Raw genomic sequence first — 10377 nt, forward strand, 5'->3', positions numbered from 1 at the left:
GTTTCTTTCCATCTTCAGATGACAGAAGCACACGGTGGCAGCACTCCCACTATTTTCATTCACAAAAGGAAAAAAAAAAAAAAGACAAACTGCACACGAACATCAGACATTTTTAAGTCCTCACTGTTGTTCCTTCACCTCCATGAGTTCTTTGCCCTGCAGTGGTTGATTAATTATCTATTATTAAAAAGTAAAAGGAAGACTGCCATTTCTGCCACTCCTAGATATTTACCATGGGAACATGTTAGTTGGAGAGATTTACAAATTTCAAATATTCATGGTTTAATGTAAATTTCATGTCTGTAGCAAACATAGAGCCCACTGGACGAAATTGGCCTGAGCTGACCAGACAAAGTGACGCTGTGCATTACTGTTTTGAGCTCAGCAGTCTGATATAAAATGGGGGGGGGAAAGCAGTTTGTCCTGCAGGCTGATCGATACATACTGGAAAACAGGCTGAAAGAGTCGAAACGTTGAAAATGGATGTGCTTTTCTTTCTGTGCTTCATCCCGGCAGAGTTAGAGTTGCTGTTTTTCCTAATTGCTTCCACTTAGTTGTCGTACAACCAACAGCTGACTGTGAGGAAATTTCCCGGCCGGCCTTATTGCATCCTGTTACTGCAGCATGCTGGAATTCACCGAGTTCCTGAGGGCGACACGTTCTTTCATTAATGTCTGTAGGAAGAGTCTGCATGGCGAGGTGCTTGATTTAATGCACCTGTGGCCATGGAAGGAATTGGAAGACCTGAATTCAATGATTTGGAGAGCTGAGCAAATATTTCTGGCAATATAGCATATCCCCCTTCAAGAGTACACAATCTCAAAATAGGATTGTTGAGATTGCCTCCTGTGCTGTGGTATCTGCAGTAGCAGCAAATACGTCAAGATGCCACAGAACTGTGTGGTATGATTGTACCAATCAACAGACTATTGAAAGCAAGGCTCGAGGGATCATTTTTCAAAGTTAAGATCCAACAGTATTGTCAATGGGCCATTTTCACAGCTCCACTACTTCCTGAAATTAACTGTGCACATTCATTTCCTGTCTTGCATTATTGGCCAAAATGATTAATCCAGGTGTGTCTTGTTTCAGCAGTCTAAACCAGACACACCTGGATTAATCAGTTTGGCCAATAATGTAAGACAGGAAATGAATGTGCACAGCTATTTTCAGGAAGTAGTGAAGCTGTGAAAATACCCCATTGTATTTTGTGAACAGTAAATTATTGAACTGTATTTCTACCCACCAACGAAGGCCATGTTTACAGCCAGTGTTCATCTGGCTATTCGTTCAACTGATAAATCATATTTAGAATGCTATTGTAGAAATGAAACAAGTTATGCTGGATTATTCACATGGAATTAATTCACCATAGTAGAAGTCAGATACCTCCGTCTCGTACACACCCCGATGACTGCAAACTATTGTCCAGTCAGATACACTGTCATCTGTATCTTTCAAACAAGCTCACTCAGTTTCAGAATGATTGGTTTATCAACATATATGCTTCAACATATATGCTTCAATATATATTTTGAAGAAAACTTCTGAGAAAAGTGAAGAAAATAAATTTCACCTCATATTTATAATATTTTTCCATTGACTCTCTTAAATTTCCTGGTTTCATTTAGGTTTAATGAAACCCCGTAATTGTAGCAATTTACATGTTTTCTTTCAACATTTGTTTCGGTATCTAACTGTGGGACACGCCTCCTGCACTGTTCCTCAGTCTGGCCTGGCAAAGTGTAATATTTTTTTCTGACGTGACATCGGCTCATAAGGGGAGGGACTTCCCTCTGATATAAGAGCCTGACGTCGCCGTCATCTCCTCAGTCTTTTACCCCAGTCTTTTTCCCAGAGAGATGCCTCCCCCTCCCCCCGGCTCAACTCAACTCAATTTATATAGCACTTTAAAAACAACTGCAGCTGGCACAAAGTGCTGTACAAAGTCACATAATGTATAAGTGCAAGTGCAAGAATTTAAAAAACATTAAAAAAAGAATAAAAAACAACTGTCAACGTTCAGACTGGGAGACTCAGGCGCGGACAGAGACTCAGATCAATTGTTACTTCAAACAATTATTTTATTTACAGAAGGAACCAGTACAAAAAATAAACCAATCCAGATACTCCTGAAAAATCACTGCGGAGCTTCACAAGAACAGAGCAGGACTCCAAGCCTACTGACAAGCTGTGAACATAAACAAGGACTGAGCCGTAGCCTAATCAGTCAAAACCAAACCAGGACTAAAGGAAACTAAGGCTCTAACTGAACCAAACCCACCCCGGCAATCCAGCGAGGGACAGAACTACTGCGGATGAAGCGTAAAGGAAGTGGGATCGTGGATGCTCAGCCAGAGGAGAGATAGGGTGGAAGTCCTGGTGCAGCAGCCCAGAGGGGTGAGGTCCGAGGAACCTTCCCAGCGGAGTCAGAACGAAGCAGAGGAGGCTCAGAGGCGTCATCCAGGGCGGGGCCCAGCAGAGTGGTTCCCGCAGGGCGCAGAAGACAAGCTGATTTGAGTGAAGTGAAGCGGAACAGAGCACAGCAGAGTGCATCAGAAAGCAGCAGAGCAATCCAGTAAGAACTGACTGTGGTGGTATTACGGTCCGACGCTGCACTGTGGTCTGAGGGAGCTTTATAGGGTGATGAATTGTTTGGTGAAGACCAGGCCCAACTGCAGGTGAAAGCACTCAGGTAATCAGCTGCTTCCCTGCACCAGTCCACACCCCACTCACTAGAAGCATACGCCCATCTACAGAAAAGGAAAGGAAGGAGAGAAGAAAACAAAAGCAAGGCCTGCCACCAGCTGGATCCAGAGGTAGGGCGTGTGACACAAACAACAAAAAAGAGACATTTAAATAAACATTAAAAACATCAAGGGCAGAGTCTCAGGCTGAGTTAAAAGCCAGTGAATAAAAATGTGTTTAAAGATCTGCACGGGTTTACCAAGGGGCCTACCAAGTTATCAGCCAATCAATGAGCTGGAAAAGCCACATTGTTTTGTTACTTGTCAAGTTTTCTGTCAATCATTTTATACTTCACGTTTGTGGCTGCTGATTGATACAAATTAACCCTTTGCTAGACCCGCCCCGCCTCCCTGTGTACGGACCGTTTCTACGTCTATCCAGCTTCACCCTTTGAGTGACAGGTGGAAAATGACGGGGATAAAGAAATTTGAGAGCAGTGCTCACAAGCAAAAGGTGGTCTGCGAGAAAGAATCACGTGAAAAAGAATTACTGAAGAGCATCCCAAAGCTCACAGGATTCTTAACACGACCGAAACAGTTGGTGGCGGACCCATAACATCCTCAGCATCTCACACACCGGAGGCGGCAGACGAGGCGGGGGCCACGGGGCCCTCGGGGCTCACGCAGGTAGAGGTAACCGGGGAGGAAAATAGGAGCGGAGCTGAGGATGAGGAAGAGGGAGCACTCAGTTATCAGGGAGAAGGGGGAGACGAGTCCGGTGATGGCCCTTACTACAATGATCCGGCCGCTGGGGAGACAAGACTGACCTGCAGGCCCGCGCTTACTGGGCGAAAATGGGACCGGAGACATGTCAAACTAAAAGTGCCGACCTCCATGCATCGGAACGCATCTACAAACACCAACGAAGATTTTTTTCAAAAACATATTTCCACCGCAAACTGAATAACGGGGAGTATGCAAGCAGAGAATCTTTTATTCACCATCAGTAGGTAGTGTATTTTGTTTTGCTTGCAAGATGTTTGCCGAGAGCAACAAAAAGTCTGCATTTGATAGTGGCGGTTACTCTGACTGGAAACATGCAGGTGATCGTATAGCAGAACATGAAACCTCTGACATCTACAGAAAAGCCATGATTGCTTCCATCAACAAAGCAGCTGACAGCGGGACAGTGGACTCAGAACTTAAACAGTTTAATGAGGAGTGTGAATACTGGACACAGGTTCTACAGAGGGTTGTTACTGTTGTGAAGTATTTGGCTGAAAGGTGACTATCTTTCCAGGGTAACAGCCACAAGTTTGGAGACACCAACAATGGAAATTATTTGGGCAGCATGAAGCTGATCAGCCAGTTTTATCCTTTTTAAAAGCTCACATTGAAACATTTGGAAACGCGTGCAACGGAACTCCATCCTACCTCTCTCTGAATGTGTGTGAGGAATTCATACAGCTGATGGGACAAGAAGGTGCTGGATGAAATCATCAACAGGGTGAAAATAGCAAAGTATTTTGCTGTCAGTGTGGACTCTACACCTGACTTCACACATGTGGACCAGCTGACTTTCATCCTGCGGTATGTGTCACCAGAGGGCTGTATAGAGGAGCGCTTTATAAAGTTCCTCCCCATTAAAAGCCAGACAACAGAAGCACTGTTCAACTCATTTGTCAATGCCCATTTCCTCCAAAACACTCACAACTAACTGTAGAGGGCAGTGTTACGACAGTGCGAGCAACATGTCAGGGGCCTACAAAGGTGTGCAGGCTCAGCACATTGGCAGAGTGGGTACTGTGTGCAGCACATACCCTAAACCTGGTAGGAGTGAACAGTGTGAACTGCTGTGAGGAGACTGAACAGTTTTTCAGCTTTGTACAAGCTTTGTTCAACTTCTCATCAAAGACCACTTCACGCTGGCAGATGATCAAGGCAGGGTTGCAGCCCAATAAAAATCAAAGAATTGAGACCTTGAAATCACTCTCTGATACGAGATGGTCAGCACACACTGTTGCAACCAAAGCCCTATGTCAGAATTACGCCGGGATCCAGGAGGCATTACTCAACATTGTTGATGAGCACCAGAGTTGGAGCACAAGGGAGGAGTCTAGGTCACTGAACAAAAAGATTAATAAACTTGAAATTCCATTTATGTGCAACATGTGGAATGCTGTTCTTAAACGTTTCCAGGGTGTGCTGCACTACAAACGGTGGAGTTGGACTTGTGCAATGCTGTGGATCTGGTTCGTTTATGGCGTGAATATGTAGCTGGTCTCAGGGATCAGCTTGATAGCTTTGAGACAGCTGCAAAGAACATGTATCCCACTGTGTCCCATGAGTACAAGGCAGACACCCAAAGAAAGAAAAAAAGAAAGAGACAGGCCGACGAATCATCTGAGCCGGAGTGCAAACTATCAGGCCGCAGGCGCTTCTGTACTTCTGTGTACATCTATGTCATTGACCGTTTAGTGTCTGAACTGGACAGAAGATACGAGTCATACAGTGATGTGTATGAAAACGTTGGGTTTGTGAACGCATTGCATGGCATTTCCCCCCAAGACTTTCCCACCCCAAGCTGCACTGACTCTGCAGAGGAAATACAGCAATGACTTGGAGGAGGACTTTGTGGAGGAGGTGGTACCGTTTAAAGAAATTGTACAGGAAGAGAAGGTAAACAGCACATCAGCAGTGGAGTTACTAAAATTTTTAGGAAGGCGAAAAACTCCACAGTGTTTCCCAGCACAGACATAGCTTTGTGGTTATTCCTAACCATGCCAGTGACCAATGCAAGTGGGGAGCGGTCCTTCTCCAGACTGGGCTTGGTGAAAAACAGACTCAGATCAAGCATGCAGCATGCAGCAAGACAGAGTCAGTAACCTCACACTTATGTCCATTGAGCATGACATCCTGCAAGATTTGGATTTCAAGGACATAATCAAAGCATTCTCTGCAAAGAAGATCAGACGAAAACACTTCTAAAAGGACAGAGCTCTGCTTATTGCTAGCCTCTGCAGGTTTTCAAGTTGTTGTGGACAGCTGGTAATTGTTTCAATTACGATGACTGAATGTTGAGACATCAATCTGTTGTTGCTATCCATGGTGCTGATTGTGCAGATGTATGTGTGGGTGTGTGTCTGTGGTATGTATGTAGGCCAGAAAAAGCTCATTTTGTTCTGATAGTGTTGATTTTCAAACTTTCACCTGTCTTGGTTTTGAATAATCAACATAAGTTCTTATTACCTCCGCCAGGAGGTTATGTAATCACGTCGGTTTGTTGGTTTGTTGGTTTGTAAGTAATGTAATGGACGGATTGCAATGAAACTTTGAGGAAAGGTGGGTCTTGGGCTAACTTAGAATCCGTTAAATTTTGGTGATGATCTGGATCATCATTAAGTTTTTAAAGGATTCTTTATCATTGACCGATACTTTAGTTTTAGTTCCTAGTCGGACCTGTTTCACAGACAGAACAGTCGCACAGCAACACGACAAAATCGCCACAAGTTGGCTTCTCTTCAAAACTTGATCAAAGCTTCATCTGTAAGTAATTTCACCCTATGTTGGACTGTTTGTTTCCTTTGTTAAGCATCTCTGCATGTCCGTCATTGTGCTGTTTTTTTATTGCTGAGTTACATTAGGTTGACGACTTTCATTTGACCAGTGTAGTACTGTATCTATCCAGCAGAGGGCCTCAGTACTACGTCTTAAATTGATGACAGGCTTTTTGTTTACATCTGTTTACCGATATTTATATATGGTGTTCTTATTGTTGTTGGTGACTGATTTCACCTGTGGCGGAGGTCTGCGCTCTCTGAGTGCCAAATTCTAGTTTATTGTTGTTATATAAACTGCCTTTTGTTTTCATGTAAGTTAATTACTAAAAGTATGCTGGTGTTTTGTGGCTAAAGAAGGAAAACTCACACTTGTATGTTGTGAAAGAAACTAATGCATTTTGTGATGTAGATTCGGACGATGGAGTAGGGCCTACAAAACCTCTCAGCCCCAGGGCCTACTATTAGGTTAAGGCGGACCTGCCGACTGCACCCAGACAGACGTTTGCACAAGCAGTGGCCAGATCAGCCTACTGGATCCTAAAACGTGAGTCTCAGCCAGCAGGCCGCGGTTTTAACAAGCCTCCAGAGCTGAAAGGTACTTGGCTGAAGAAGCCTGCTGCCACCAGTGTGACCAAGCTGCCCCTCCTGCCACTCTGGGGCCCAAAAATAAGTGCCGGGCTACCTAGAGCGTGGCCGTTGAGGAGGGAAGATGGGCTCCGCCAGACGCCAGAGTTGTCCCTCCCAAGCCATGTTCTGGTCCACATGTTAGAGGCCTTTTCCAGCCAACACAACAGGCGTGCAGAGGCCATGGAGTCGCTCACACTTCACAGCCCACTGAAGAGGAAGACACTCAGACCTGCAGAGAGCTCGGTGGAGCCATGGCTGGGTTTCACAAGCACACATCAGTGCCCATGTTCTCCATTAAAAAAAATTAATTAAAGGTGTTACAAGGCATGCATCCAGATCTGAAGCCAAAAACGTTAAAAATAATGAAAAATTGAATAAGTGTAACACAGAACACACCTGTGCAGTGGCACAGAGGGCCCACTAGCGCACAGGTGTCAAATATGGCCCGCAATGTAATTACATTTGGCCCGCGACACAATTCCAAATGACTACGAGAGCTTGGGATAAGCTGGTGGGATTGACGACAGATGGAGCGCCAGCGATGTGCGGTCAGAAGAGTGGACTGGTGGGCAGGAGAACTGTACGAGAGAGCTAACTGTTTATCACTGCATTATACACCAAGAAGCTTACGACCACAGTAACACGAGTTGTCAACTTTATAAGAGCCAAAGGTCTAAATCACCGACAGTTCAAGTCTCTTCTGGAGGACTTTGGTTCAGAGTACGAAGACTTTCCATATCACACAGAGGTGAGGTGGCTAAGCCGAGGGAAAGTGCTCAACAGATGTTTTGAGCTCCATGAGGAAATATGCTAGTTTCTGGAAATTAAAGGAAAAGACACAACAGAGCTCCGGGACCAAAAGTTTCTGTGTGAGCTGGCCTTTATATGTGACATGACGAGCCATCTCGATGCGCTGAAACTGCAGCTTCAGGGACGGGGGCGCATCATCGTGGGGCTTTCAAGGCCAAACTGTGCCTGTGGGAGAATCAGATGTCACAAGGAAACCTGGGCCATTTCCTCTGCTGACACAGAGAAACACAGATCTCCGCCACCGTGTTCCCTGATGCACAGTTTGCTGAAAAACTCAGTGCCGAGTTTACGCAGCAATTTGCCGACTTCGATGTCCAGAAGTCAAGGTGTGATCTGCTCAGTAATCTGTTCAGTAATTTGATGTGGGAAACGCACCAACTGACCTACAAATGGAGTTGACTGAACTCCAGTGTAGCGACACGCTGAAGTCAAAGCTTGATGCTGTTGGAACCGCAGAGTTTCCACGTTTCATCCCTGACACAATGCCTCAGCTCCGCACCCAAGTTGCTTAGTTGCCCTCCGTGTTTGGCAGCACTTACCTGTGTGAGCAACTGTTCTCCCCCATGAAGATGACCAAACATCTCACAGAAGTTGCCTGACAGATGAACATCTGTGCTCCATCCTGAGGATTTCCTCAGCTCAAAACATGAGCCCAGATATTGATGAACTGGCGTCCAACAAAAGACGCCAAGTATCAGGCTTGAACACTGACTCGATCACTGTGTAGCAAACTGAGCTACAATTTCAGATCTTTTTATGCACTTTTTCTTGGTTGCGTAATGCATGGGCTTGAATGGTTGCACGTTCTTTGAAGGCTGTTATTATTAGTCAGTCGCTTTGTTGCTATTTGGGTAATAAAGACTGTAACCAGAGGGTACGGGGTACTTCAGTCGCTGGCTCAGGGGGAAACAGCTTACGGTTTGCGGGGAGAAATGACTACACTGCTAAACAAAGAAGCTATTTGAATGCTACCGCTGGATCAGAGCCAGAACAGTTTCTATTCGAGGTATTTTCTGGTCCTGAAGAAGGGCGGGGGGTTACGGCCGATTATGGATCTGCACTCTCTGAACAAATACATGAGAAAAGTTACAAGTTCAGGATTTTGACACATTCAATCTTGATCCACTTCGTGCGTCCAGGCGAATGTTTTGCATCCATAGAGCTGAAGTATGCTTATTTTCACATCCCTATTCACCTAACCTTGTCGGCGAGCTGTATTCTCGCGGTATTTATTCACACACACCACAAGAATCCATCTTGCACCGCTCGCGCTTATGCGCTCGGGCTCGGATCTTTTTCCGTCGGACCAATCACGCGTTGTTTAGGGCGGGATATGAAGCTTTGACGGAAGCAGGAAGTGATGGACTGCTAATAATATTAGCATGGCTAGCGAAAACAGATTTAATCGCTGTCGGGACATCCATTGTTTTGGATGAGTCCTCTATTGCGTCTTTGAAAAACGATCAGCAAGAGGTTTTTTTCTTTGCGGTGTGTGAGGAAGCTGGAAGCCTTCTCTCATTAATCAGGTGTATTCTGCCACCCACATTCTATTATGTACATTTTCATTTAGTTTCTGTCTTCACACATTTATTTAGTTGTTCATTTGGGTTTATACATTGCATTTCTTTTACAGATGGTTTTGTGTTAACTGAAGATTGGATCCTTATTTAGTTTTCACATCCATTTGTTTGTGTTGACTTCTCACCAGTTCTCTTTCTTTGAGGTGATTGGCTGGGGCACTGGCATGGAGGCGCGCCCATGTGAGTGCAGGCCAGCTGCACATCACCCTGATTGGACTGACCCAAGTGGAGCCCAAGAGAGGGGAGGTTTCACTTGGGGGATCTGCAATGTGTGATTTTAAGGGAACTCAAATGTATTACTTAAGATGGAGAGGATAGGACTATTTGTTGTGGTACAGAGTGAATGTTGAATGATGTAAATAGAATACTTAATTGTAAATACCACAAATTCAGTAACTGATGTAATTGGGCACAGCCCTCTGCATTTTGGTGGGGTGGTTTAGTCCCGGGGTATTTAAGGGGTATGCACACACACACCTGGGTCGCCTGTTTGTGGAGGGGAGATGCTGCCACTGTGTCCTGGTGTAAAGAATAAATGGGAGAGCTCTGCAAGACTCCGGGCTGTTCATTTCTTGTTCTTGGACGTGCTGGCCATCCTGGGCCCATAAGAGCCATCACTACAGCTGAAAATCTTACACGGTGATTGGCTGAAACCAAACATGGTTAGGAGGGAGCACTGTGTCCTTGCGTCCAATGAATGCAAAGAGTTCTACAGCAAGTCCCTCCTTCTCTGAACGAATTTGCCGAGTGAAATCCCAGATTGACATGTGAATCAATTCATTGCTGCACATGTCAACATGGCTTTTGCCAGGTTACTACTTACCCCCTTCACAGAAAATGTCTCTCATTTGCCTTTCAGGGCATAATATACAAATATCAGGTGCTCCCATTCGGGCTTTCTTTAAGCCCGCGGGTGTTTGTGAAATGCACTGAGGTAGCCATTGCACCCCTGAGGGATGGGGGCATGGGCTTAGCAAAATCCATCGACGACTGGCTTCTCATAGCGCAGTCGCCACAACAGACCCAGGAGCACGTCAGGCTGCTCATATTACAACTGACTGGACTGAGTTTCACAATAAACTGGGAAAAGAGTGCTTTGACTCCCACTCAGAA

This window comes from Salarias fasciatus, chromosome 20 (genome assembly GCF_902148845.1).
Source record: "Salarias fasciatus chromosome 20, fSalaFa1.1, whole genome shotgun sequence".
In the NCBI taxonomy this organism is placed as follows: domain Eukaryota; kingdom Metazoa; phylum Chordata; class Actinopteri; order Blenniiformes; family Blenniidae; genus Salarias; species Salarias fasciatus.